Source organism: Diceros bicornis, chromosome 14 (genome assembly GCF_020826845.1).
Source record: "Diceros bicornis minor isolate mBicDic1 chromosome 14, mDicBic1.mat.cur, whole genome shotgun sequence".
NCBI classification, from domain to species: domain Eukaryota; kingdom Metazoa; phylum Chordata; class Mammalia; order Perissodactyla; family Rhinocerotidae; genus Diceros; species Diceros bicornis.
Window position 1 is genome coordinate 43,033,346 of NC_080753.1, and position 21,849 is coordinate 43,055,194.

The 21,849-nt window shown below is 39.7% G+C and overlaps 1 pseudogene; it reads right to left on the reverse strand.

Moving 5' to 3' along the window:
- Nucleotides 1–453: 453 nt before the first annotated feature.
- Nucleotides 454–21,849, reverse strand: part of LOC131413381 (KATNB1-like protein 1) — a 37,542-nt pseudogene continuing 16,146 nt past the window's right edge.

Genomic DNA, 21,849 nt, shown 5'->3' on the forward strand with positions numbered 1-21,849 from the left:
TAAAAACATTTTAAACATTTTTCAACATAAGAAAATAGCAACGCACATTTAAATGTTTTCTTGTAAAACACAATCTCAGATAAATTAAGGGTGATTGCTATTTGTCATTTCTGGTAATAAATGTATTTCATTTTTCTTCATAGAAGTATAAATTATATTCTTGTGCAATATGAAGGATTGCTTTAGGACAAAGTATTCTTACACATTAGAAATTTCAGCGAAGAAATTTTTCCAGTTCACTTTCACCTCCTTGAGGTTGAAATTTTCTTTCAGATATTTTTCAACCTTGCTGTGAAGTAGATTGTTATGTTTCATTGGTGGTTTCATTATATGGCTTTAAAAACAAGGTTTTGATTCCCTCCATAGTTCATAGGCCTCAGAATAGACGTCTTGCTGGAAATTACTTATTTCAAGATATTTTGCATAATCAAACCTTCTTTTATGCATAGACTCTCAATGTGACTGCAATAAATATGCATCTACATACTTAGCTATATTACCAATATGTTCTGGAACCAAGATAAGATGATCTTCCCCCATTTCCACAGTCCTTTCAGTTGTTTTAAAATCTTAACATTTCCATCACATTGGATTTCTATATTGGCTGATAGGTTTGACCTTTCTTAAATGATTGCTTAAAGTTCCTTTGAACCAATTATTACATATTCTTCAAATTGACTTTTGAGTAATGACTTTATAAGAGGCAACCATTAACACAGCAGCAAAATAAGATGTTTTACTTTTCTTTCTGTAAACTATTGGTGAGCATAGGAAGACAATTCAGCACAACTCTAAGAGGGCTAGGAATGCATTTATACCTGTCTGTCTCTAGAAGTTAAAGCGACATTTAAAGTCAAATTCCAATTGAACAGAATTTGTGTCGTTGTTTCATGGTTCTGAGAAACATCAGAAAAATACCTACTATATTTTTATTATGGGTTCTCTGTCTGTGGTGAACCAGAATCACTGGAGTTAAGCAAATATGTTCAACGATCATTGAATAATTTTTCAGGCAGAGGCCTGCACATGTCACATAATTTTCTTCATTTGCCACGTCACCACCACAATTTCTAGAGAATTTCTTTTCTTCTAATGAGGATTTGGAAAAGGATGACAAGCTTTCTGTGATTCTTGTGCTAGGCCTAGTCACTTAAACTCTTTCTGCACCCAGGATCTGCGTCCACAATACTGTTAACTCTCACTTCAATTGCAGCTCTTGGGCCTCTACTAAATCCTTTTAAATGATGGAATATAATTCCACTATACTATAATTTATTTAACTCAATAACCTGATATTGGGCATAAAAATTATTTCCAATTCTGACTTATATAAATTATAGTCTAACAATTCTAAATATATTTCCATATTCTGAAAAATAATCCCTTAAAAATGAATGCCTAGAAGTAAATCGCTAGGATATATATACAGTCATGCACCACATAATGTATATTTCAGTCAACAACAGACTGCATATATGACAGTGGCCCCATAAGATTAGTACCGTATAGCCTAGATGTGTAGTAGGCTATATTATCTAGGTTTGTGTAAGTACACTCTATGATGTTCACACAACGACAAAATCACCTAACAGTGCATTTCTCGGAGTGTATTCCCGTCGTTAAGTGACACATGACCATATATATCATTATATACGTTATATATATTGAAATCAGTTGATAGGCAAGAAGGCATCTTATTATTTTCATTTGTAGTTTTTTAATTACTAGTAAGTTTGAACATTTGTTTCCATATGTTTCTTGGCCGTCTGTATTTCTTCCTTCATTGAATTGCCTATTCATGACCTTTGCCTATTTTCTATTTGGCTTGTATCTTTTTCTCATTGGTTTTTAGAAGTATTTCTTTAAGGCAATTGGATATAGTACAACAAAGATGGTGTAACAAAAAGTTTCCAAAATATAATGGCTTAAAGGAAACAGAAGTTATTTTTCTCTCATGTAACAGTTTTGAGGTGAGCAGTCCAAGTTAGTGGGTTGGTTCTGTCGCACATGATCATTCAGGGATCTGAGTTTCTTCTGTCTTGTTGCTCAACTATCTCCTAGGTTGCTGTCCTTGTCTGTGTGGCTAAGTTGGGTGTAGGATTGCCTGTGCTCTAGTTCTCAGCAAGAAGGAAGAAGCATGGAGGGTATTGTATACAAGGTTTTAAGGCCAAGACCTACACATGGCAAATGTTACTTATTTTCATCTAAGTGACAATTTAGACATAGCCATATCATACCTAGGTGCAAGAGAGGCTGAGATTGTATTCTTCAGCTGCGTAGCTATTTGTCCAACTATGACTTTCTTCTATGAAACAGATGGAGAATGGATTCAGGTAGAGAACTGGTAGTCTCTACAACAATGGGTTAATTTCCACTTGTAAGTCACTAGGATTCGGCTAAAACCTCACTTTCTCTGGGAAGTCTTCCATAACTTCCCTACCCTATCAGAGTATAATTAACTATTCCTTTCTCTATGCCATTTTACGTTATACGTATGTCTATAATTATACAATATATTTCTCTTATTGAATTAGATATTCTTCTTCCCCACTAGAATTGTGAGCTTCCTGTGATACTATGTCTCCAAGTCTTATTCATTCATTTTTCCCACCCAACTTCTAGCAAAGTGTCTGGCATATATGAAGTATTCAGTAAATGTCTTTGAATGAATGAATAAATGAATTAAAAAAGACTGCCTTTGTACCTTGTACTTTGTATCTTGAAAGTGCTCTACGTAAATATTACTTCATTTGATCCATATAAGAACCCAAAGAAGTAGCCATTATTATCCCTAAAAGATGTTAAGCAAATTTGCCAAGGTCAAATAGCTAGTAGGGTAGAATTTCAAGACCACTTCCTGAGCCACCACACTAAATACCAATTTGATTAAGATGTTACCCACAAGCAGCCTTCCACTTTTAAGTAGAATGAAGTGGGTCATGGCAGCACACTGCTCCTGTGCAGGAATCATAAACAAATGGATAAATTGCAAAAGCACATTTTTTAGACACCAGAGAGCTGTGGGAGCAATGCAGACCAGGTGAGTGGGAATTCCAGAGAAGAAGGAGCCCTTCTGGAGTAAACTGATAATCACTTGCTGTTTTCTTCCTTAGGGCATTTGCTGATTCTAGGCACTGGGGGAAGATTAGGCTTAGTCTATACAGTGGAACTCTGACGGAGAAAAGAGAAACTAGTGAAGTTTTGTGCAAGGCTGGTGTGACTGACTAGAAATTTGAGGAGATGCAAATATGGCTGTTTTCACCATGAGAAATTTGCTGAGTTCTGGAGTTGTGTAAAGGATGCTGAGAGGCTGGGTTTAGAAAAGCAGAATGAAATCTCTTACAATTCTACATTGCTTAGGAGGCAAACTCCTGCTAGAGGGAGGGAGCCTGTCTCAAATATATAGCTGGTCTCTCTTCAAGATATCTGCCATATTTGAAGCTGTAGAGATAGGAAGAATAAATAGATAAGCTCAGAATCTCCAAAGGGCAGAGCAGAAAGTACTTGGGACTAAAGAGACAAAGACTGCCAGGCTCTCAATCAAAAGCTTTGGAGGAATATGTCCAAGGAACAGGGATGAGCTAGAGCAGACCTAGTTTACTGAAATTACAATGAAGCCCTAACCCAGCTCAATCTCCAGTCAGATTGAGGTAATCAACCTCTGATCCTCTCTACTGAAGCAAAGGGAAACTCTTTCTGGAGGAAAATGTCATCTGGAACTTCTATGGTTCTTTTATGTACATCATCTAGAATACAATAAAAATGACTAGATATGTGAAAAGGCAGGAAAATGTGACTTAAAATCAAGAGAAAAATAAACAATAGAAGTAGGCCCATGAATAAATCTCATGTTGGAGTTAGCAGACATTAATTTTTTAATTGTTTTTTTTTTATGAGGAACATTGACCCTGTGCTAACATCTGCTGCCAATCTTCCTCTTTTTCTTTTTTCTCTCCAAAGCCCCAATACACAGTTGTATATGCTAGTTGTAGGGCTTCTAGTTCTTCTATGTGGGATGTCACCTCAGCATGGCATGATGAGCGGTGAGTAGGTCCGCGCCCAGGATCTGAACTGGTGAACCCTGGCCTGCCAAAGCAGAATGCGTGAGCTTAACCACTGCACCACCAGGCATGCCCCAACATTGATTTTTTAAACAACCATAATTAATATGTTAGAAAATGGATGAAAATGGATAAAAAGAATAAAAAGATGAAGAATTGAAATCGATAATAAAAGAATCAAGTGGAAATTCTAGAACAGAAAAACACAATATATGACATTAAGAACTCATTGGATGGGTTTACCAGCTATATTATGCATGCCTGGAAGAGACGCAGGGAACACAGTGGAAAAGCAGGCGGAGAACAGAGAGAAATTTCTTGAAAGATAGAATTACACAGAGTGAGATCTACGAGTTGCTGCTTTTCAGCTGAGTACATTCTCCAACAATGTGAAGCTGAGGTAGCAGAAAGCTAAAGCCTTACAGGGCTTGAGATGTAAGAGAAAGGAGCCCAAGGCTAGCAGAAAAGTTGGAAATTAGAGAGGAATCCCTAGAAGTAAGGAAATCACAGAAGGGGTGAGCCATAAAATATGAAAATATTCTTTATCTGAATATTTGGTTGACTAATAAACTATGTAGGAAAAAGACCTCTCAAGGGGCAAGGATACATAGAAGCAGCAGCTGAAGGCTGTGAAAATAGAGCAGAGATATTAGTAGCGGAATAAAAGTAGGGAAGACAAAATTTGCTGTTTGATCCCAAGCCAGTTAACTGCCAATTGCGTAATAGAACAAAAGGCCAATAATCCTCAGAAGTACACAACAGATCCTAAAGGCACTTCAATATGTTATCTACAATTTCCAATTCTCAACCAAAATTTACTAGAAATCCTAAAGAAACAGGCAAGTGTGACCCATACTTAGGGGAAAAGGCAATCAATAGAGAATGACTCCAAGTGGGCCCAAATGTTGGATTTAGCTTAAAAAGACTTCAAAGCAGCTATTATAAAAATGTTCAAAGGATTAAAGGAAAATATATTCTAATAATTACAGGTAAATATAACAGGTAGTGAACAGATAGGAAATCTCAAAAGAAGAATGGAAGCTATTAAAAAGGAACAAACTATGTACTAAAATAAAACAACAATTGATTAACACAAACCAAGGCATGAAAAGAGTCAGGGGAACAAAAAAATAGCTGAGACAAGTAATAAATAAATAGCAAAATGTCAGACCTAAATATAACCATATTAATAATTACATTCATCTCAGAGGTCCCATAACACCTGCTAGTTGGGTGATTCACTCAAGGACTCACACAACTCAGCATAAAGTTAAACTGGTGGCTAAGACTATTACAGCAAAAGATACAGTGCAGGAACAGCAAGTGAAAGATATACACAGGCAAAGGCTAGAGAAGTCACATATAGGCTTCTGAGCGCTCCATCTTTCTATGAGCATCACACAGGTGTGGCCTTCTCTCCAGCCCCAAACTGCAGAGACATATGCCACATGTCTCTCTCCAGGGAAGTCCACTTTGGTCTTTTTTTTTTTTTAAAGATTTTATTTATTTATTTTTTTCCCCCCAAAGCCCCAGTAGATAGTTGCATGTCACAGCTGCACATCCTTCTAGTTGCTGTATGTGGGATGCAGCCTCAGCATGGCCGGAGAAGCGGTGCATTGGTGCATGCCCGGGATCTGAACCCCGGCTGCCAGCGGCGGAGCACACGCACTTAGCCGCTAAGCCACGGGGCCGGCCCCCACTTTGGTCTTGAAGTCCAAAATTCTTAAGAACTGGTCACATAAGCACATAATTGCCACATCAGCAGCCATGGTGCAGATCTCAAACCAGATACAAGGTACAAATCGTGAGTCTTCATGTTTACTTTAACCCTGTGACCACCTGGTTCATCTTGATCCACTGCTTTAAGTGTATTGAATAATATCATTACCTAGTAACTACGTGAACATTACAGTAAATTTAGTTCTTAGAGTTTGACCAAGAATTGCTGTAATGGCCAAGAGATAAGCAAGGACATAATAACATATATCTGCTGTGTTAACTCTTTCCTTGCAACATTAAATGTAAAGGGACTAAACACTCCAATCAAAAGGCAGATTACTAGACTGGACAAAAAATCAAGAACCAATTATAAGCTGTCTACAAAAGATGCAATTTAAACGCAAAGACACAAATAGATTAAAAGTAAAAGGATGCGAAAATATGTACCATAGTAGTTGGAGAAAGCTGGAGTGATTCTACGAATATTAAACAAAATAGACTTCAAAACAGCGACTATTACTAGAGACAAAGAGGGATACGTCATAATAATAAAAAGGTCAATACATAAGCGAAATACGGCAATTATACATGTATATGTGCCTAATAACAGAGCTTCAAAATACATGAAGCAAAAATCTGACAGAACTAAGGGCAGAAATAAGCAAATACACAATCATTGTTGGAGATTTAAACATATCTCTCCCAATAATTGATAGAACAACTAAGCAAAACAACAGTAATGATGAATGAAACTAAAATATGGGGGTGTATTGATCAGGGTTCTCCAGAGAAACAGAACCAATAGAATATATATAAAAGAGGAGATTTATTACCAGAATTGGCTCATGCAAGTATGGAGGCCACAAAGACCCACGATCTGCCATCTGTAAGCTAGAGAACCAAGAAAGCCAGTGGTGTAATTCAGTCTGAGTCCAAAGGCCAGAGAACTAGGGCAGCCAATGGTATAAGTCTCAGCCTGAGTCCATAAGGTCCAAGAATCAGAGGGGTCAATGGCATAAGTCCTGGTCCAAGTCTGAAGGTCTGAGAACCAGGAGTGCCAATGTCTGAGGGCAGGACAAGATGGGTGCCCTAGCTCAAACAAAGAGATCAAATTTGCCCTTGCTCTACCTTTTTGTTCTGTTTAGGCCCTCAACAAATTGAATGATGCCCACTCATATTGGCGAAAACGATCTTCTTTATTCAGTCTATTGATTAAAATGCTAACCTCTTCCAGAAACACCCTCACAGACACACCCAGAAAGAATGCTTTGCCAGCCATTGGGGCATCCCTGAGCCCAGTCAAATTGTCATATAAAATGAACCATCACAGTGTAGTTGACTTCTCTCTCCATACTTCCCCTTGATCTCTTCCTTAACCAATAGGTTCCAAAAGGCATTCTTCCTAAAGAAGGCCGGAACCATTTGGTTTCCTCCCTGCTTCCTATAACCACTTCTGAGATTCTGCATCAGTTAGGATATTTTCAGTCACAAGTAACAGAAAGCTTAATTCAAACTACACTACATGACAAAGGTAACTTATTCCTTTAGGTGTGGATCAATCAGGGTTAAATTTCTCTTTCATTTTCTCAGTTTTCCCTTCTTTGTGTGTTGGATTCATTCTGAGGTTAGCATCCTATGTCCTGGCAAAGCAACAAAAGCAGTTCTAACTTTACATCCACACTATGCAGAAAGAAAGAAACATATGTTCCAGAAATGTCAGCAAAAGTCCTGAAATTCACTATAAGCTTAAACCAGAGGCCCATCTCTGATCTAATCACATCAGTCAGTGTAATAGAATGTCCTCTTTGGCCCAATACCTGTCATTTGTTCCATCCTCAAATGGGATAGTTGGGGGTAGAGTAGCAATGGGTCTTCAGTGGAAGTGGGGACTACTGGAAAATGTTAAGTGGGGTATGAATATTGGGGGTCAACCAACAGGTGGCCATTACAGTGCTTGACATAGATTCACACACACACACACGCACAGACACACACACACCAACCAGCAGCAATTAAAAGCTTAACCAAGAGCCAGCCCTGATGGCCTAGTGGGTAAAGTTTGGCACGTTCTGCTTCGGTGGCCTGAGTTCTGTTCCTGGGCACAGAACCCACACCACTTGTCTGTCAGTAGCCATGCACTGGCGGTGACTCACATAGAAGAACCAGAAGAACTTACAACTATACACAACTATGTACTGGGGCTCTGGGGGGAAAGGGCAAGAAAAAAAATGGAGGAAGATTAGCAACAGATATTAGCTTAGGGTGAATCTTCCCCGCAAGAAATAAAAAAGAAAAAAAAGCTTAACCAAAGAAATGAACATAAATTATTTACAGAGTATGTTAGAGCAATAGACTCATATAGAAGAAGAATTTTGTTAAATCACAAAACTATAGTTTAGTGAGCCAGAGATTATAAATAATATATAACATTGTGATGGTTTTTCTTTCATCTTTCCTGTAGAAAGTTTTGTGTGAAAAAGAGCACTGACTTTCCTTTGCACTTTAAGGCTTTAGTGCTTGAGAATTTTTCTTGTGCTTTCAAGTACAGTCATAGTACATCAGATTTTAAACAGAGACTTTAATGTTTTTTTAGTGTTCTAAGAATCTTCCATGGTTATGACTGTATAAGCATTACTGAACTTGGCATTCTGCTCTTTTGTCTCCTTCATTGTTAGATTAATGTTCATGTAAAAACATTACCATAATTACAACAATGGAGGGTTGGCAGACACACTCTGTGAGTGTAAAAGGAAAATTAAAGGCTGAAGAAAATATCTGGTAAAGAGGGAAGGACTTGGTTGAGCAGTGGGTGATAAGTTCTCTAAGTTGAAGCTCATTGAATATAAAAGTTGGAATTACTGAGCTGGAAACGATCTTAAGAGGTCATTTGGTCCAGTCTCTGGCTTCTAGGCAACGATACACATTAAAATTATTTGAGGCTAAGAATTAATTGTATTCTGTGTAGCACCTTTTTTTTGCTCTTAAAAAATTGATCAAACAGTAGGGAAAAGAAAAGCCCAATTAATTCCTTCTTTTTTGTTTTGGAGGAAGATTAGTGCTGAGCTAACATCTGTTGCTAATCCTCCTCTTTTTGCTGAGGAAGATTGGCCCTGGGCTAACATCCGTGCCAATCTTCCTCTACTTTACATGTGGGATGCCTGCCACAGTGTGGGTTGATAAGTGGTGCATAGGTCTGTACCCAGGATCCGAACCTGCGAACCCAGGCGGCCAAAGTGAAGTGCCCAAACTTAACCACTATGCCCCTGGGCTGGCTCCTAATTAATTCTTAATTCAGAGCTCATTGTATTTTGTGGTTCTAAAATATTCTGGAAAAGGTTTTTAAATTCCAAATACCTGCCAGATAGAAAGCACATATTCCAAAATAAATATTTTAATGTTTGCTCTGCTGGTGTGATAGGAGGCAATAATTCCCTTATTACCACAAAAGCCGAGGAAAGTCCTTGGAACTGGGATCAAACTAGCAATTCTGCATTTCTCAGACTGTTGGGGGATAGTTTGTTCTTTAATTTTCCCAGAGATTATTAAGCACGCTATCCAAATAAAATGCTAAAAAATATATTAATTGTATTTATAAACAACTGTCACATATTCATGAAAGTGTATTACTCTTTTCTGCATAACCTATTGATTTATATATAATTAAAATTATGATAGTGACATAATTTTTTTAAATAATTTTATTTATTTATTTATTTTCCCCCAAAGCCCCAGTAGATAGTTGTATGTCATAGCTGCACCTCCTTCTAGTTGCTGTATGTGGGACGCTGCCTCAGCATGGCCAGAGAAGCGGTACATCTGTGCATGCTCAGGATCCGAACCCGGGCTGCCAGCAGCAGAGCACACGCACTTAACTGCTAAGCCACAGGGCCGGCCCAATAGTGACATAATTTTGTTCAACACTATTTGCTCTAGCAACTCAATTTCCACTTCTAAAATTTAACCTGAAGAAATAATCATTGATGTGAGCAAAGACATATACAAATATTTATTATAATATCATTTCTAATAGCCAAAATTGGAAATCACTAAAATATTCAATAATAGAAAAGTAATTAAATAAATTGTGGTGCATCTATACAACAAAATATTATATAGCCATTAAAATTATGATGTCATTGAGTATCCAATGTCATGGGAAAATATTTGTGACATGTATCATTATGAAAAAATCTAAGCTATAAACAGTGTGTATAGTATGACCTTATTTTTTAAAACAAACAAAATGATCTAAAGGAAATATACCAAAATATTAATAAAGAGTTAAATCCGAGTGGTAGATATATATGTGTTTGCTAATTTTTTCTTTGTGGTCTATTGTGTTTTCTTTATGAATATGTCACTTTCACAGCCAGAAAAGAAAACCATAAGTATTATTTTTAATGCTATATCTCTTAGTTTAAGTGAATAAATTTTCAACATATTCACAGTGTCTACACATTTTGGAAGTATACATATTATCTATATTTCTTGCCCAGTTTACATCTATGCTGAGTAACCACTGCCGTAAATTATTATATACATTATCCTGAAATTGTTCCATGTGTTGCCATTTGTATTGCTAATTCTAATATCTTTCCACCTGAGTAGTGCTTTCCATATTTTAGTAGTGATCTGAGACTCCTTCACAATGTTTTTCTATTAGATGTGGTGTTGCCTCGTGTTGCAACTCAGTCTGGAGAAAGGATACTTTCTATCTACTGCTCCTCCACAATATTTTAGGCCTTCTTGGCGAGATTTATCAATCCTTATTCTGATTTGAACTCAGGTCATTTTACGAGATTTCATTGAAAAAAAACTTTACCTCAGGTTCTAACTATCATGTTGACTTCAATATATAGAGAACATTTCTTTGTATAAGGCCATATATCAATGAAAATGAATATTCTGCTTCATAGTGACACTGTAAATGAAGGCTTCCTCTTGCAAGCATACACTTGTATATTAAGAGCACACTCTTACAAGGTACTCACCTAAATCTGCTGTAGGTAGACCAGATGAGATTGTGAAGAACCTTTTAGATTGTCCTAACAAGCTATAAAACAGTTTTACTTAGGCTCCAAATTGTCTCAAAGACATTTTAATTGATTCATGCCTGCCTGCTTGCCTGCCTTCCTGAATAATTCAGTCCAAAGTCATTAGGAAGGGCAGAGTGAGGTAGGTCTTTGTGCAACGGTGGGCAGCAGTCCAGTACGAGGTATTGTAGCCCAAATGGAGTGAGGAAAGCATCATGTCTGGGTGTGGTGGTGTCAGTAACAACCGAATGTGGAGTATCAGAGCCAATGAAGGTGAGGAGAACATTCATATGGGAGGTCACGGTGGTGGCCTTGCACAGGTTGTTGGAGCTCACGTGGGTTTAGGAGGTCACCCACATAAGATTGGGGGATTGTAGTGGTAGCACCAATTAGTAGTGTAATGGGGGGTGGTGGTGATAATGAGTCAATAAGTAAATTCATTGAGGATAATGGGAGCCAAATTTCTCCCTGCGAGAGAAGGGAGTTATAAATATGAAAAGGGAGAAAACTAGAATGAACCTTTGCTATTGGATTGGAATTGGAGTTAGTGTGAATATATGGTTTTCAAAATATATTTGGATATATAGATACAGAAATAAAGATGTCAATATGTATTCATGTATTATGTAGATACATATATTCCTTAGCTCTGTCCACTGAGAGGGCCTAGAAGCAGCAGCCACACCCTAATAAACATGAGCACACCTAGTGCCCAGATCTTGGTGTCTAAATATGATTCTCCACTAAAATGAACCAGGGCTTCATAGAGAAGTGGCTTACGCCATGGCTGGGGCAGGGAAGGTACAAGATGATCCTGGGACATCTTGTGCCAGAAAGGAAGGAAATGCTCAAAGAATGATGGGGATATTCAAAAAGGACACTAGAGTTAGCTTAAATGGGGCTTTTACTGGTGAAATCTGGATCAATTGACTTTCAAAATAAATGATAGCAGCAGATTGTAATCCATTAAATAAAACTAGCAATCCATGATCCACACTGCTATAAATAAATAAATAAGGAAAAGAAAAAATTCTCCTTACAGTTGATTTCCAACTAATAAATAGAAGGAATGTTGGAATTAGAAAATCACCATTTGGGGGCCGGCCCCATGGCTTAGTGGTTAAGTGCGTGTGCTCCGCTGCTGGCCGCCCGGGTTCAGATCCTGGGCGCGCACCGACGCACTGCTTCTCCGGCCATGCTAAGGCCGCGTCCCACATAAAGCAACTAGAAGGACGTGCAGCTATGACATACAACTATCTACTCCGGCTTTGGGGGGAAAATAAATAAATAAATAAAATTATAAAAAAAAAAAAGAGAAAGAAAATCACCATTTGGCAATGGAAGTAATAATGAATGATCCAAGAAAGATCAATGAATGCTAAAACTAGCAGGTAAAAAATTTGATATTTACGTAGTCTCAAAATATCTCCCTACAAGATATTTGGACTTCTGCCTATTACGTGTAAAGCTATTCCTTGTATGCAAGTCAGTAGGGAAAAGTCAGGCATCCCCAAGGAGACCAGTCTTGTCCTTTGCTGAGAAGCCCAGAGTCTCAGCCTGTATATTCCACCACTGAGAGTGAATTGCTGGGGCCTACCATGGCTGATAATAAAAGTGTATTTGAATGATTTCCTGCAATGATTGCTACCTAGTCACCCAGTGGGATCTAACTCAGGGTTTACGATCATAGCATTAGCACTGGTAATTCCCATTGTCTTAGTCCATTTGGGCTTCTATAACAAAAATACCACATCTGGTGTCCTATAGACAACAGAAATTTATTTCTCATAGTTCTGAAGCTGGGAAGTCCAGGATCAAGGTGCTGGCAGATTCCGTGTCTGATGAGATCCCGCTTCCTCATAGACAGCTGTCTTTCTGCTGTGTCCTCACATAGTGGAAGGGGCTAGGGAGATCTGTGGTGTCTCTTTTATAAGAGTACTAATCCCATTCATGAGGGCCCCACGTTTATGACCTAAGCACCTCCCAAAGTCCTTGCCTTCTAATACCATCATATTGGGTATTAGGTTTCAACATATGAATTTGGGGGGGACACAAATATTCAATCTATAGCACCCATTAAGAGGCCATATACTAAACAATTAAAAGTATATTCCAGATCTTAGAGCCTTTGCCTAATCTAAGGGGTTCCAGGTAGCTGGGCTGATTTTTCAGGATGAAGTACCAGCCCTTCAGTAGGTCTATAGATTTGATAGAAATGGAATCTCCACAGAGGTTAAAATTGGCCCTGAGGGGATGTCCATGGGATTCCAAAGCAGCACAGACCAATAGAAATATATGCAGGCCTAAATCTGAGGCACAGTACAATATGAAATTTCCTAATAGCCACATTAAGAAAGTAAAAAGAGGTGAAATTAACTTTAATAATATTTTATTTAACCCAACATATCCCAAGTATTATAATCTCAACGTGTAATCAATATAAAAATTGTTAATGAAATATTTATGTTCCTTGTTTATACTAAGTATTCAAAGTATTCATTTGGACTAACCACATTTCAAGTGTTCAATGGCCACATGCGGCTACCTTATTAAACTGCGTAGTTCTACGGTCTTCAAGTCCTGTTAGCAGTGGCAAAGGAGTTCCTGGCACCTCTCTTCTGGGTAGAGTCAGGCCATTTTTTGTGCACCCCCATGGAATTTTTTATGCACCTTCTTGGCTTACAGCAGACTTCTCTACTGGTCTTTCTTAATTAAGCTCCTTCAAGCAGGGATCCTCTCCCTTAGGGCTTCAGGGACACATTAATTGGAAGTTCCCTTAGCTTAAGGGAACCTACCAGAAACATTTTCTAGAACATTCTGAGAAAAAGTGGTGATAGCCCATCCTGGTGGCTCAGAGCATGTGCTATATGAGTTGGATTTTGGCAACTATTTTGGAGATTAGCTAAAATAATTTTGGTGAAACAGCAGTAGCAAAATAAAAAATAATTCCACAATAGAAAAACAAGAGACAGATGAGTGTGGCATGTAAGAGAGAAAGGGTTTGGTAGTTTCTGAAACACACCTGGGTCAGGTTCCAAGGGATCAGATAGACCCAGCACAAGATTTTCTTGTGAGCCAGCCTGATGGCCTAGCAGTTAAAGCTTTGCACTCTCTGCTTTGGCAGCCCAGGTTCAGTTCCTGGGCACCGAACTACACCACTTGTCTGTCAGTAGCCATGCTGTGGCGGTGGCTCACATAGAAGAACCAGAAGAACTTGCAACTGTACACAACTATGTACTGGGGCTTTGGGGTGGGGGGAGGGGGGAGGAGGGAAGAAAAAGGAGTAAGATTGGCAACAGATGTTAACTTAGGGTGACTCTTTCTTTGCAAAAAAAAAAAAAAAGATTTTGTTGCTAAAGAAACTTTGGAGCAGAAATTTTTAATCTGGGGTCTGTGTACCCTTAGAGGGGTCCCGAGATGGGCTTCAGGGGGCCTTTGGATCCTCTGAAATTATAAACAAAATGCTGCATTTACATGTGTGTGTGCGAGACATACTCTCAGTAGTGCATTAACCACAGAACACTGAGAATCATGTTTTATGGGATATGTGGCCACCAGGTAGAGAGTTAGAGTGAGAATTGTCACTTGTTCAAAGCCAGGAGGGAACTTGGGGCTTCTGAATCAAATCTGTCTTCCAGCAGAGAAAACTGAGACACAGAGATGTCGAGTTACTTGGCCAAGCAAAAATTTTCACCAGCTACTTATTTTTTTTATTTTTATTTTTGTGAGGAAGATCAGCCCTGAGCTAACATCCATGCCAATACTCCTCTTTTTGCTGAGGAAGATTGGCCCTGGGCTAACGTCTGTGCCCATCTTCCTCCACTTTATGTGGGAGACCGCCACAGCATGGCCTGACAAGCGGCATGTCGGTGCGTGCCTGGGATCCGAACCCGGGCCGCCAGCAGTGGAGCGCGCGCACTTAACCGCTACGCCAGGGGGCCAGCCCCATCACCAACAACTTATTGACTGAAACATAAAAATACAATATTAAGGAATCTAGATGACCTCTAAGACTCAGGAAAAAATGAGGCACCCTGGACCACAGAAACACCTACTTGAATGGTTCTCAAAACTTTCTCTGCTGATCCCAGCTGGGCGTGATCTTTCCTTCGTTGCTCTTCTGGAGCACCTGATTTGTATCATATAGACTACATTAATGACATCAGAACGCAATTATAATGTTTTCTCAACCTTGAGGAACCTTAAGAGTTTTCTCAGCCTTGGCACTATTGACATTGCGGATTGGACACTTCTTTATGGTTGGGGCATTGTAAGTCCTGTGCACTGTAGGATATGTAGCAGAATTGCTGGCCTCTACCCACTACATGCCAGTAGCATCATTCCCCATCCACATCCCCACCTGCAGCTGTGACAACCAAAATTGCCTCTAGACACTGCCAAATGTCTGGGAGGGGGGTGCGATATTACCCCTGGTTGAGAACCGCTGCCTCATACTGAAGGTATTTTAACATATGTCATACTTCTAGATTGAATGCTGCTTAGGCAGGGGCCACGCCTTGCACAGCTTGAGGCAAGCATAGTCCCTAGCATAGTGTGCTTAATATGTCGGATAAATAAATGGTCAGTTCTTGTTTTCCTGGATTCTGCACGCCATATCTACTGTTTCCGAATAAACAACGGGTTAACAGTTTTGAAGGAGAAGAAAATAAAAAGGAAACATTTCATTCCACTTGTTCTTTTAGGCGCACCTGATTTCTGCATCAGGAACAAGTTGAGCCTTTTATTTTCTGTTTGAGCAGTAAAACATAGGTTGTCAGCTTCTCTGGCATGATAAGGAAGAATACAATTAGAATCTTACCCAGATGAACTTTTCCTTTGGCCTCGCACAATGCACTCCATTCAGAGTTCCTCACAAAGAGAGTGTTTCCCCTACTTCCTTCATATTCTTTTAACTGAGAGTTTTAAAAGGGACTGACGATCACCATAAAATAAAAAAAAATGTTCCTTTTAATAGTTACCTCTTAAAATAAGGATGGTGGAGCATAATTTTAAAAACCAACTCCCACCCTAAAAAAAAATTAAACCGTGCCCTTATGAAGTATTTAAAGTTGGTGAGCCCCTCAATTTTTCTTTCTTTTCAACCCCCAACCACAGAACTTTGTGTGATTCTCATAGTAGGTACATATGCAAAGAATATAGCTAGAGAGAAAATACATTTCAAGCCAAATCTTAGATGTAGGCAAATTAATTCCACACCATTTCAGTCTTATGGTCTTAACTAGATGGAAATAGTTTCCCAGGGGGTGGAGCTGGGGGGCAGCGGCTGGAAGAGGCAGCCTGTCGTGGCTTGCTTGGATGAGCTGGTGTAAAGGATTAAGTGGAGACTACGTATAAAAAGTTCCGCCCCACTAGCAAAGGAAAGCCAGTGCTAAAACACTATCTTCAGGATGATGAAACGAGAGAATCTCCAGGTCGTGGAAGCTCAGCCTCTGCCTAAGAGGCCAGAGCCTCAGGAAGGGCTGGGATCTGAGACACACCCGCCTGGCGGCCCTGCAGACTCCAGCGGGTGGTTTTCATTTGTTTATTTACTTTTAATAAACTTTTATTTTATAATTTTATTTATTTATTTTTCCCCCCAGAGCACCAGTGGATAGCTGTATGTCATAGCTGCACATCCCTCTAGTTGCTTTATGTGGGACGCGGCCTCAGCATGGCCGGAGAAGTAGTGCGTCGGTGCGCGCCCGGGATCCGAACCCGGGCCGCCAGCAGCGGAGCGTGCGCACTTAACTGCTAAGCCACAGGGCCGGCCCTAAACTTTTATTTTAAAATAATTTTGGGAGGCGGAGTCAAGATGGCGGCGTAGGCAGACTCTGAACTCACCTCCTCTCGTGGACACAGCCAATTTACAACTCCTCGTGGAAAAATTACCCCTGAGACAGAACTGAAAACTGGATGAGAAGAACTCCTGCAACAACGGACAATCCTAACTGGGGTAGAAGAGGCAGGGACCCCCTTCCGGAGAGGAAAAACACCGCCTTCACAAGCCGCCAGCTTCACGGCCGCCGGGAGCAGCTCACAGGTGCGCAGCCTCCCTGGAGGCGCGGGGCCCTGAGCCGGGGAGCGCCCCCGCTGTGGGCATTTTGTGGACCCAGCAAAATCGAGACCAGCGGCAGAATATCTGACTTTGCCTGCTACTAAAGCACTGGGGAGGACCCCCAGAAAACCCGGTTCACAAAGAAACTAAAACTGGCTCTTAAAGGGCCCGCACACAAACTCACCCGTTCCAGAAAGCATCCTAAAATCACCAGAAAGAAAGGTGCACAGTGCTTTGGTGACAAGAGACCCACCTAATAGGCCCTGAGTGCATCTCGGTGAGGGGTGAGACCTCTCCAGGGACTGGGACATTGATGGCGGCCATTGTTGTGGCCTGGTGTGAGCGTGCTGACAGAGACGCCATTGGAGTTCTCCCTGAGGCCTGCTAGCCCAGGGTCTGCTCCACCCGCTAGAGCACCGATTTAATCCAGCTCAGCCAGGGCAGACAGCCCACCCTAGAGACTGGCCCCACCCAACAACAAGCCTTCAGGCAATGTGTGGGCCTGCATAGATTGGTGACTGGATTCTCTGCAGCCTGGCAACTGAGCCGACTTGAGCGGGCAGGGTGTGCACAAGGAGCAGGTGGAGAGTGTGGGGCGGTGGCAGAGTGTGTGGGGGTCCCGCCGTGGTGAGACTGGGTCTGCTTGGGGAGGTCGGGGTGCTCACACGGGGCAGGACTGTGTTGGCAGTGTTTGGACCTGTGGGCAACAGGGCTTGTCAGCTGCAGAAGACTTGTGCTTCTCAAAGACCCACATAGGAGGTTTGCCCCATCTTCCAAAGCCTGAAACAATTGGGTGCTCCTGTGCCTGAGGCCAGCCCCACCCAGCTGCAATCCTCAGAGAGCTGACAAGAGACCTAATAGGCTAGAGGCTTACAGCAATTGTAAGGCCCTGAGCCTAACAACCTGCCACGCTGGGGGCCTACTCAATTAAAAGAAATACTGCAACACAAATGTGGTATTAGAACTTACAGCCAACCGTGCTGGGGCTCCCCACACCTGATAAAGAGACGGAAGGGCCCACAACAACTACAAGCAGCTGAGCATTACAACAGCTGGCCAGGAGCATAACTCAGCCTCCCTGGGCGCCTATGGGGAGAGCTAACAGGCCACAATAGAAGGACACATGTAGCCCACATAGGGGTCACCCCTGGAACATTGAGAACTGAAGGAAGCACACTGGAAGCCTCCTAAGGCATCACTTACATAAGGTCACCTATCCAAGAGCAGGAGACGTAGCTGACCTACCTAATACGTAGAAACAAGCACAGGGAAAGAGGCAAAATGAGGAGGCAAAAGAATACATTCCAAGTAAGGGAACAGGACAAAACCCCAGAAAAGGAACTAAGTGAAACAGAAATGAGCAACCTACCCGACAGAGAGTTCAAACTAAGAGTGTTAAGGATGCTCACTGATCTGGGGAGAAGAATAGATGAACTCAGTGAGAATGTCAACAAAGAAATGGAAGATGTAAAAAAGAACCAATCAGAAATGAAGAATACAATACTGGAAATGAAAAATTCATTAGAGGGACTCAAAAGCAGAGTAGAGGATACAGAAGAACGGATCTGTGAGCTAGAAGAAAGACTAGAAGAAATTACCCAAGGTGAACAGGTAAAAGAGAAAAGAATTAAAAAGAGTGAGGACAGTCTAACGGACCTCTGGGACAACATCAAGTGCACTAACATCCATGTTATAGGTGTCCTGGAAGGAGAAGAGCGAGACAAGGGGGCAGAGAATCTATTTGAAGAAATAATAGATGAAAACTTCCCTAACCTAAGGAAGGAAACAGACATCCAGGTACAGGAAGCACAGAGAGCCCCAAACAAGATAAACCCAAAGAGGCCCACACCAAGACACATCATAATCAAAATGTCCAGAATTAAAGATAAAGAGAGAATCCTAAAAGCCGCAAGAGAATGTCAAGTTACATATAAAGGAAACCCCATAAGGCTATCAGCTGACTTCTCAGCAGAAACCTTACAGGCTAGAAGAGAATGGCACGATATATTTAAAGTGCTAAAAGGAAAAAACTTACAGCCAAGAATACTCTACCCAGCAAGGTTATCATTCAAAATGGAAGGAGAGATCAAAATTTTCCCAGATAAGCAAAAATTAAAGGAGTTTGTCACCAAGAAACCAGTGCTACAAGAAATGTTAAAGGGACTGATTTAAGGGGAAAAGAGAAGACCATAAATAGGAAAAATTATTTATTTCCATGATTAGAACATAATGGATACAAATGTACAAAAAAGAGGTTAGATATGATATCAAAAACATAAAAGGAGGGAGGAGGGGAGTTAAAGAGTACAGCTTTCAGACAGAGGTCAAACTAAAGTGACCGTCAATTCTGTATAGAAGAAGTAAGGAACAGAGAAGGACTACTAAAACACTGAGAAAAAAAAAAAAAGTTAAAAAATGGCAGTAAGTACATACTTATCAATAGCTACTTTAAACGTCAATGGACTAAATGCTCCAATTAAAAGGCATAGGGTGGCTGACTGGATAAAAAAACAAGACCCATATATATGCTGCATACAAGAGACACACTTCAGACCTAAAGACACTCACAAACTGAAAGTGAAGGGATGGAAAAAGATACTCCACGCAAATGGCAATGAAAAGAAAACTGGGGTAGCAGTACTCATATCAGACAAAATAGACTTTAAAACAAAAACTGTAAAGAGAGACAAAGAAGGGCATTACATAATGATCAAGGGAACAATCCAACAAGAGGATATAACACTTGTAAATATCTATGCACCCAATGTAGGTGCACCTAAATATATAAAGCAATTATTAACAGACATAAAAACAGAAATAGACAGTAACACAATAATAGTAGGGGACTTGAACACTCCACTTACACCAACGGATAGATCATCCAAACAGAAGATCAATAAGGAAACATTGGCCTTAAACGACACACTAGAACAGATGGACCTAGTAGATATATACAGAGCATTCCATCCAAAAACCGAAGAATACACATTCTTTTCAAATGCACATGGGACATTCTCCAGGATTGATCACATATTAGGCCACAAAACAAGTCTCCATAAATTTAAGAAGATTGAAATAATACCAACCATCTTTTCTGACCACAACGGTATGAAACTAGAAATCAACTATAGGAAGAAAATCAGAAAAGCCACAAATACGTGAAGATTAAACAAAATGCTACTGAACAACAACTGGGTTAACGAAGAAATCAAAGAAGAAATCAAAAAATACCTGGAGACAAAATGAAAATACGACATGCCAGAATTTATGGGATACAGCAAAAGCGGTTCTAAGAGGGAAGTTTATAGCGATACAGGCCTATCTCAACAAACAAGAAAAATTTCAAATAAACAATCTAACAATGCACCTAAAGGAACTGGAAAAAGAAGAACAAACAAAGCCCAAAATCAGTAGAAGAAGGGAAATAATAAAAATCAGAGCAGAAATAAATGAAATAGAGACTAAAAAAACAATAGAAAAAATTAATAAAACCAAGAGCTGGTTCTTTGCAAAGATCAACAAAATAGACAAACCTTTAGCTAGACTCACCAAGAAAAAAAGAGAGAAGGCACAAATAAGTAAAATCAGAAATGAAAGAGGAGAGGTTACAACAGACACCTCAGAAATACAAAAGATTATAAGAGAATACTATGAAAAGCTATATGCCAACCAATTCGACAATCTGGAAGAAATGGATAAATTCTTAGAATCATACAACCTTCCAAAACTGGATCAAGAAGAAGTAGAGAATTTGAATAAACCAATCACCAGCAAGGAGATCGAAACAGTAATGAAAACACCTCCCCAAAAATAAAAGTCCAGGACCAGATGGCTTCCCTGGTGAATTCTACCAAACGTTCAAAGAAGACTTAATACCTATCCTTCTCAAACTCTTCCAAAAAATTGAGGAGGGGGGGAAGCTCCCTAACTCATTCTACGAAGCTGACATTACCCTGATACCAAAACCAGACAAGGACAACACAAAAAAAAGAAAATTACAGGCCAATATCACTGATGAACATCGATGCGAAAATCCTCAACAAAATACTAGCAAATCGCATACAACAATACATTAAAAAGATTATACACCATGATCAAGTGGGATTTATTCCAGGTATGCAGGGATGGTTTAACATTCGCAAATCAATCAACGTAATACACCACATTAATAAAATGAAGAATAAAAATCACATGATCATCTCAATAGATGCAGAGAAAGCATTTGACAAGATACAGCATCCATTTATGATAAAAACTCTGAATAAAATGGGTATAGAAGGAAAGTACCTCAACATAATAAAGACCATATATGAGAAACCCACAGCTAATATCATCCTCAATGGTGAAAAACTGAAAGCTATCCCTCTAAGAACAGGAACCAGACAAGGATGCCCACTGTCATCACTCCTATTTAACATAGTATTGGAAGTCCTAGCCAGAGCAATCAGGCAAGAGAAAGAAATAAAAGGGATCCAAATTGGAAAGGAAGAAGTGAAACTGTCACTATTTGCAGATGACATGATTTTATATATAGAAAACCCTAAAGAATCCACCAGAAAACTTTTAGAAGTAATAAACGAATATGGTAAAGTTGCAGGATACAAAATCAACATACAAAAATCAGTTGCATTTCTGTACACTAACAACGAAGTAGCAGAAAGAGAAATTAAGAATATCATCCCATTTACAATTGCAACAAAAAGAATAAAATACCTAGGAATAAACTTAACCAAAGAGGTGAAAGATCTGTACACCGAAAACTATAAAACACTTCTGAAAGAAATTGAAGAAGACACAAAGAAATGGAAAGATATTCCGTGCTCTTGGATTGGAAGAATTAACATAGTTAAGATGTCCATACTTCCTAAAGCCATCTATAGATTCAATGCAATCCCTATCAAAGTTCCAACAACATTTTTCACAGAAATAGGACAAAGAATCCTAAAATTTATATGGAACAACAAAAGACCCCGAATAGCTA